The sequence below is a fragment of the Gossypium arboreum genome, chromosome 13 (genome assembly GCF_025698485.1).
Source record: "Gossypium arboreum isolate Shixiya-1 chromosome 13, ASM2569848v2, whole genome shotgun sequence".
Lineage (NCBI taxonomy): Eukaryota > Viridiplantae > Streptophyta > Magnoliopsida > Malvales > Malvaceae > Gossypium > Gossypium arboreum.
In genome coordinates, this window is record NC_069082.1 from 90,997,641 (window position 1) to 91,007,068 (window position 9,428).

At 34.8% G+C, this 9,428-nt stretch overlaps 1 non-coding gene across 1 annotated transcript; it reads left to right on the top strand.

Annotated features, from left to right (window-relative positions):
• Positions 1 to 294: 294 nt before the first annotated feature.
• Positions 295 to 401, top strand: LOC128287653 (small nucleolar RNA R71). Its single transcript, XR_008278352.1, has one exon. It is a non-coding gene; the product is annotated as a small nucleolar RNA R71 (small nucleolar RNA).
• The last annotated feature ends 9,027 nt before the right edge of the window (positions 402 to 9,428 follow it).

Below are 9,428 nucleotides of genomic sequence, written 5' to 3' on the forward strand. Positions count from 1 at the left end.
ATCAGATTACCATTGAAACCATTAACAATTATGTTCTTAAGCATAGAAGACATAAAGGATACATGGGTTACCAAAAAAGCAAGTGTGTCCGCTTCATGTACTCTTGCTGCTTGTCTTTCTGAGGCTGCTTTGTTGGTTAGCCACTGATAGTTATTGCTGGGAATTCTTTCAATAATCTCGTATGCATCGTTATAAGACTTAGAAAGAAGGGCTCCATTTGCCGAAGCATCCACCGTCATTCTACTATGAATATTGAGACCAATATAGAAAGTCTCCATCTGAATGAAAAAAGGAATGCCGTGATAAAGGCACTTTCGTAATAACTTCTTGAACTGCTCCCATGCCTTATATAAAGATTCTTCATCAAGTTTTTGAAATGAAGTGATTTCATTTTAGATATTTGCGGTTAAATACAGAGGGAAATATTTCATTAAGAAACGTTCAACCAACTTCTGCATGTAGTTATGGAACCAAACGGTAGGGAGTTCAACCACGCTTGTGCTCTATCTCTTAAAAACTATGGAAATAATCTCAGTTTCAAGGCATCTTCGGTCACCCTGACTAGTTTAAATTAGTCAGTCACTTCCATGAATAGCAGACTATGAAGATGTGGATCTTCAGTAGGAATCCCACTAAATTGATCCATATTTTACAACATTTGGAACATGACCGACTTTAGCTCAAATTTTTGTGCCTCAATTTTGGGTCTCCTAATACTTGGATTGAGCTCGTTGAATAGAGGAATGGCATATTGTTAACTGGCACAGTTTCTGTCATCGGTAACAATGATCGGATTATGAGTATTATAAGTAAATTTTCCTCCTGGATTTTGGTTTGGATTTTCGAAATTCATGTATTCGGTCCTTCTTTGGTTCGCTTGTCTTCTCCTTTGTTAGAAAGTTCTTTCAATTTCAGGGTCTATGGAGAGTAAGTAAATAATTTGATCAATACTCATAAACACCTGAAACAAACATAAAAAAATTGAATTAAAATTTAATAGAAAAAAATAGACCAAAATGAAAAATTAACAATTTCACAAATAATGTCTTTTAAAACAGTCGAAAACAACAGCACCAAAAACTTGGAACGACGGAAATATGCAAGTGCACACAATCGTAACAAGTAATAAAGTGACAAGTAAATGTCAAGTCATCATACCCGCATGGACTGTGAAAACAATTATTTATGAATGCAATTTTAAAAACACTCTGGTGAAGAAAGAAATTTTGATTTGAAAAGGAGATTAAAAACTAGGATTTTAACAAAGTAAAATAAATAAAAATAAAATTCCAATGCACGATTTCAAAAGACGATTTAATCAAGATGACATAATTGTGTTAGATTAATTACATTTCTTAACTTAGAATTATTAAACTTATGTTCATATTGTTAGGAATAAATTCACAACAACTTGGTAATTTGCTAACTTATGAACATACTTACCTACCAAAATCCGTTTATCTCTTGACTATATCTCTACATCAATTCAACCGATTAAACAAATTTTAATAAGCAAATATGTTAATGCACATACATACTTATGAAATTAAAATAATCTCTTATACATATCTCTATGCCAATTCAAACAATTAATTCAATCTCATTAGCACATAAAAGATTACGTGAGGTAACAATATATTTCTACCTTAAAATAGTTTAATCACAATAATCTTGCAAGTTATGCAAGGCTAATGTATCGTTAGATACCGTCGCTAATTTAACCCTCAACTACTTTAGTTGATTAAACATGCACTGATTAAATATCGTGTCAATTAATTATGATTTTAATCCATTTAAATAATTAATTCGTTAATTACCTTACAATTGTAATGCAAGATTAACTTAGTCATGATTTTACTTAATCAAACATCTTACCGAGACCTATAACAGCACAAATACAATTTTAATAACTCAAGTAAATGAAATGAAATCAACCTAACACGAATTAAATTCAAGCCATATTAATTAAATTAAACAATTTAAAATCACAAATATTCATAGACATGTTCATCATAACAACAACAAAATTAAAAGGATAGGGAACAAGAATCAAATCTGGTGTTTTCTTTGCGGTTTGACTAGTTTGCTCCACTCCTCCTTCTCCACTTGTTCTTGTCGAACCGAGGCTTCTACAAACACTTGAATGCTGCCCCAAATTGTGGTTGATTGACTCTTTTTTAAGAGGAGAAATTGACAAGGGAATAGGGGAAGAAAGTGAAGAACAATGAAAAGAGAAAAGTGAGAGAGAAGTGAAGCATGAATGGTTTTGAGATGTGTTTAAAGTGAGCAGCCAACGGAGATATTTATAGGTTGAGAAGGCTACTAAAAATAGCTAAAATCAGCAGCCAAATACTCCCCCCATTGCTGGCCTCACATGTGGCATGTTTGAAGATTTCAAACATGCTATTTTAAGGTAGGGGCAAATCTAAAAAGGCATAAATAATGGAGGGGTTTTAATGCAATTTGAAGGAGTCTTCAAGGGCATTTTGCAAGACAAATAATCAGCCAAGCAAGCTGATTGGGTCAACATGTGGAATAGTTTTGGGCTGCCTAGTGCTCAGTTGGATTGGATTTCTCGGTTCAGCTCAACTGGCCCCTTTTCATAATTAATTAATAATAATTTATTTAACCAAAATTAAATTGGATTAAAATTATAATTAATTATATTATGAATTAATAAACATAATTTGGACCGTCTTAGGCTGAAAAATTAATTCACCTTGATGCTTCAAAATTGCTTCTCAGTTTTGTGCTTCTAGTAGTGTCTGCCGAGCCATTTTTTGCCCGTTGTGCAAATCTGTCAAAATAGTCAAAATAAATTAAAATTAAAAATGTTCATAATTTGATTGAAATTTAATTATTTTATAATTATTATATATTTTTCAACAAGAATTTTACCGAAACTATATGAATTTTAAGTTAAAAGGGGCATGAAAAAGTGTGTATATTTTCGTGTTTCCAATATCCTACTTAGATTTGTGAAATTTCTGAGGAAAAGGTAAAAGTGGTCATCCTTTAGGTTGCTGATATTGTTTTGCCGTGGCATTCCTTTCGACTGTATGTTCTGGGTCTACCACAACATTTTGCTGCTTACCCCTTTTTAGATTCAATATGTTTTTCAGATGACTCCAGGATCTTTACCTGGTTGTTATTCAAGTTGTCCTCTCCTATTGTGGCATCTTGATGGTCACTAAACTAACTATAAATAAAACTAAGGCAAGCACACCTCTCGAACAATAGTATAGCTATGGTGAGTAGGGAATATCGTATCCATAAGGACTAAAAGTACTAGTAATTAATGTCTTATTATTATTTAATTGACAAATTGGAGTGATTGTGTTTTAATCTAAAATTAATAAACTAATTTAACTAAGGATGAAATACAGAGTGAAATAAGAAAATAATTGAAGATAACCAATGAGATAGACAATACCTAGGAAAGAATCTACCCAGACTTCACCTATTATTATGAATTCGAATTAAACAATTTATTCACTTATGTCTTGATCCATAGAATACCTAAATTATGTTAATATCTCTTTCGAGAGTTAGAACAACTGACTCTAGGTTGATTAATTGAAATCTCTTTCTAATTAAAACCTCTATCTTCGTATTAACTCGATCTATGGATTCTCCTATTAGATTTGACTCTAATTCGGTAGATTTATGTTTTCCTATTTCTAGGATTGCATGCAACTCGACTCAATTATGCTAGATCTACTCTTAAACAAGGACTTTTGCTCTACTGAATTAAGTACATTAAACATGAATTAATATCTCAGAAATATTAAAACAAGAAATAAGGATACATAATCGAGAACAAGAATCAAGTATTTATCGCATAAAAATAGGAATTAAATAAAAGGATTCATCATAGGTTTCATCCTCCCTAGGTATCTAGGAAATTAGTTCATAATCCTAAATGAAAACATCTCAAAGTTAGAATAGCCACAAGACATAAGAAATTCAATAAAACTTCGAAATAAATTAAAAAGAGATCTTCGATCTTGATGGAGATCCTCTTTCGAGTTGATTCTGTGGTGAGCTTTTGAATAAATGAAGGAGGAATTGGACACAAGAAAGCCTTGTGGTGGAGTGGCAAGTGGCGTCACATGCTGAGCAAGGGGGTTTTGGGTTCGAATCCCTCCTTGCTCAAAAGAAGGATTTATTTTTTCTTAAGAGATGGTTAGTGGTGGCATTGGATATGAACACTGTAGGGAGTGATAATAGGAGAAATTTGAGAAGGGGATTAGGGAGTTATGTAATATCCTGATTTTGGGCCTAGTCAAAATAGTGGTTTCGTGACCACAAAATCCGAGATAGAAATAATTATTTTATGATTATTTTAAGGTCTATGATATGATTGCATGATTGTGTGAAAATTTCGTGATGAAATTCTATGCCTAAAGTGCTTAAATTGAAAGTAGGGACTAAATCGAATAAGTTGCAAAACTTGCATTCTAGAAGTTTTTAGTATGAAATTGTTTTGGAATATTAATGAGGAGGTCTTAAATAGAAATTTGACCAATTTTAAGTTCATGGACAAAATTAGGACATGGAAGGAATTTCTGGAAAGTTTAGTAGTAAGGGTATTTTGTTCATTTAGTTATTAAAATGAATTAAAAACAAAATTAAAAGCCAATTTTTGTCCATCTTCTTCATTAGGCCGAAATTTCAAGGGTTCTCCATAGCTAGGGTTTGTTTCAAGCTTCCAAGCTCCATAGTAAGTGATTCCAAGCCCCGTTTTTAATGACTTTTACGTTTTTAGAGTCCCGGTAGCTCAATTAAGCTTATGCTAGCAATAATTCAACCTAGGGTTCATATTTGGAAAAATACCCATAGGTGAAATTTGTGTATTTTGGTGTTTTATGATAGAATATGAGGTTTTAAATTATGTTAGACAACTTGTGCTACTCGATTTTAAGTGAAAGCTTAATCGGTAAAAATACCTAATAGTCATAAGTACATGTTAGAGTGAGAATTTGATGTTGCCATAGAAGGGAAAAATGATCAGCATGTTATAAAACATAAGAATAAGGAATAAAGTTTAATTCCCGAGCCTAGGGGCAAAAGTGTAAATATGCAAAAGTTTAGGGGCAAAATTGTAATTTTTCCAAAATATGATTTTGGGTCAATTTGAATAATGTGAGTCCTAATTAGACTATATTTTAAATGATAGAGCAAGGAAAACTGAAATTCGGGCTAAAATGGGAAAAATACCAAGTTGTGGACGAAATGGTAAAAGTAGCCATTTTCGCATACGAGGTAAGTTCATGTGTAAATGTAGTAACATAATAGTTGTTTTAAGGAATTTAATGTTGTTTATATGATATGATGCTTATTATTATCATGAAACGTTATGTTTTGTGGTTATTGTTGAATAATATGTAATTATGTGAATTACTTGATGAGTATGAACTATCACCGAGTATCGGTTCCGATATTCCGTGGAAGACGGCAAAGATGTGAGATCGAGGAGAAAAGCCCGTTTGAACCATAGGAATAGATTAGGATACAAGTGACATGTCACTAGGATGGTTGAGCATCCGAACTCGTTGAGTTGAGTCCGAGTTCACTTATGGATGCGAATGTCCGAACTCGTTGAGTTGAGTCCGAGTTCGAGAGATGTAACTAGGCATCCGAGCTCGTTGAGTTGAGTCCGAGTTCACTTATGGATGCGAACGCCCAAGCTCGTTGAGTTGAGTCCGAGTTCACTTATGGGCGGGTTACATGGTAGCTTGGCTACATATGTGGCACTTATGTGCAAACTTTCCATGTATCCGAATTATATTCCATGTGTTCAACGGGTAAAGTTCTCTTGAAATGGAGGAATACTCAAGATGAAAGGGACGTATTGGTAAGTGTTGTGAAATGGATACCTTGAACAGGTATGTACTTAACCCTCGGGTTGAAAAATCGATATAACAACAATATGGTAAGATGATAAATGAAAATGTGATATGAATGTCTTGGTGATGATTATGCAAATGATGTTTTATGTTTGCTTATATGGTTATGTTACTTGCTATTTGCATGTGAACTTATTAAGCATTTATGCTTACTCCTCCTTTTCATTCCTTGTAGTTTTGACAAGCCAGCTCGAAATCGGGAGCGTTGGAGGCTCGCTCACACTATCCGTATACCATCTTGGCATAATGGCTTGTATATTTTGAGTATGGCATGTATAGCATTATAATCATTTTGTATATATGGTCTTATGATATGGTTATTGAGTGGCATGGAAATGCTTGGTAATGATTAGCCATTGGAATGGCTAATCATGATCATATTTGGTGTTATGTATGCTAAATTGCTAGCTAATCCATGGAAACCATGAAATAGGTAAAATTTACCATAAAATAGATTCAGACAGCACCAGTGATGTGAGTTTGAAAAATCACTAAAAATAGTAGAGATACAATTAGATGATAAATAATATATGGAATTGAAGAATTATGAGTCTATTTTCATATGGATGGAACAAAACAGGTATATGAGTTATATTTTATGAGATGTTTAAATTTTTGTGAAACAGGGCCAGAGCGATTTATGGATCCCCTATTCTGACTTTGTAAATTCACCATAAATTTTAAAAAGATAATTAGAAGTCATTATTTATATGTACAGATTCCTTATTGAGTCTAGTTTTATTAGAGACAAATGCCATAGTCATTGAAGCTCTGTAGAGGGAGATATCTGATTCGTAATACACAGAGGTCAGAGTAGTCAAACCCTGAAACAGGGGAGACTTTAACTAATAAACTGTACTAATTGGCCCAACCGAAAATTCTAGAAAAAAATTAGTAGATAGATATATGAGTTTAGTTTCAGGAAAAATTTACGGAATTGGATTTCGAATTTCGTAACTCGAGATATGATTTTTAAAGCGACTGTGATGCAGTTAGCCAGCTTGTCTGGAAATTTTAAAATGAATTGTATGAGCTGTTTAAGTAATGAATTAAGTCTATTAACACCTCGTGTTCGACTTCGGCAATGGTCTCGGGTACGGGGCGTTACAAGTTATCAGGGAGAAAATTTAGGAGATAAGGAGTGAAGAAGAGGTGGAGCCGAATTGGGAATTTGGGCATAAGAAATTCGACTATAGACTATATATAGGTGCCGAATGTGACGATTCTAGGCTAATGCCGAATTCTCCCTTTCCTTGTTACCAGAAAACACTTTTCTCTCCAATGATCAAAACGCCGAAATTCCTTGTTCTTCCTTCTTTACTTTGTGCTGATTCTCCATTCTTTCCCCTACTCAATACTTTTTTTTGATTCGCCTCTAGTTGTAAACGGTTTCTACTACTCTTTTTCTTTGTGCCGAATAACCTTTTCCATCATACAAACATTAAAAGCCGAATATCCTCTATACCGCCACTACTTCTTCTACCTCGGCCAATTCTAGGATAAGTGTTTTGTTCTTTCTGTTAGTTTCACTAAGTATAGATTAATCCTGTCCCTCACTCATTCTGAATCGATTTTGGTAGGATTAGTATCGAACTTCAGTCTTTTGGATCTCTGCCGATTTGCTCCCTAGGCGTTGAAGCTTTGGCAAATGTTCTTCACTTTGGTAAGGGTTGGCCGAATAGGCTTTAAAGGGAAAGGGTGACATATGTTGGATACAAGTCACCCATTATGTTTTTAACGATGAGGTTAATGCAGATCTGGGAAGTACTCATGATTAGTGATCAAAGAAAAGCTATTAAGGCTTGGCATTTCAGGTAAGGTTAAGGTGAGATTTTGGCTTTTGGTAAAGGTATTCGATAAGTATTTGTGATTAATCGTTGAGTAACACTGATTGTAGTTTCGTGGCTAGGGAGATTGCATCATGCTTTATTACCAGGTGTGTACATACATTGCACACACACAGTAGATCGGCAAATTCCAAAATGCCGAAAAGCCAAAATTTTGCCTACAATAGACTTGCGAGTGCATGAACACTTGTAAGGGGAAACTGATAGGTTATCAGAGGCCCCACGGGCGATACCATGGATTTGGGTCGTGTATTGTCCTACCGGGCCAAAATGGGCTAAATGAGCCTGATGGGCTGTAGGGCCCAAAATAGGCAAAGTTGGCATCTTGATACTAAGTGATGAGAAATTGTATGAAAGCATGACTATGGATGTGATTGGGCCTAATGGGCCATATGAATGTGATTTGGTTTAATGGGCCATATGATTGAGATTGAGACTAGTGGGCCACATGCATGTATATAGGCTTGTTTGGGCGTTGTAAGGGGTTTTGGGCCTAGTATATGATAACTGCTTAAACAGACATAAAACTTAATTAAATAACTAAGTGTGACCGTGGACAAGTCATAAGGTTAAGGTGTGGCAACGAGTATGTGCATGTCTAGGATTGGATCTAGGGAGAGCTTAGTACTTAAGCGGTCTCAATGACTCACCTCCTCTTCTCTAGAATCCTACCTGTGCATAGTATCCGTTCATCTTAGCCAACGGGGACTTGTTAATGGGCCAAAGTAAGTAATAAACCCGTAACAAGAGAAGTTACCGAAATGCCCCTAAGGGCAAAAATGACTAAAATACCCCTATGTGTGGAATGTAAGACTTATGGATGTTCATGTATATCTACTGCATACATACGATATTCTATTTAGGTTGCATATGGGTTGGGAATTATGGAATGGAGGAAGTATCTGGGGATCGCATGGTTACTTGACAACCGTGGATCCACCGACGGCTATTAAGCCAATATGTAATTGGCAGCTTACTGCAATGAAGTAGTACTGCAATCGGGCTACCATTGATGTGTATCAGATGGGTGGGTCGATAATTATATCCCCACATGATATGTACCGGAGAATGGAATTAGTGTGTAGCGGTTGGATTATTGGGGTGGGTTGGACTGCATTGCATGTATGGCATTATGGTGATTGATGATTGCTTAGGACTCTTCGAGGGTTGTACACACTAAGTTTTCGAAAACTTATCCCCTCTTTTATTTTTCTCAGGTGATGCTCAGTAGGAAGATCGACGATTGGAGGAACTCCGTGGTGGCCAGCAAGCAAGACGGCTTGGACTTAATTTTTGTTTTAAAAAACATAAAGTTTCTAGTTTATTAAGTTATTTCAAACTGGATTATAATAAGGCCCTCCGTCTAGTTATTGTTCAAATTAGGATTATTATTTTCATGCATTATATTTGTGAGAAGTTGAACATGGGTTCCTTAAACCATAGTTTTTGAAGTACTACGTTTCCACAACTAAATTTTTAAATGACAAGTTTCCATAAATCCTATGTTTTAAATAAAGCTTCCGCAATTGAAAAGAGACTTTACAAAGTAATTAAGGTTTTTCATTCTAAGGAAGGGTTTTCAATGAAAACAAGGTTTTTGATAAAACACTTTAATATGACACGTTAGATCCGGTCATAATGTCCGGGCTGGGTTTGGGGTGTTACATCAGCA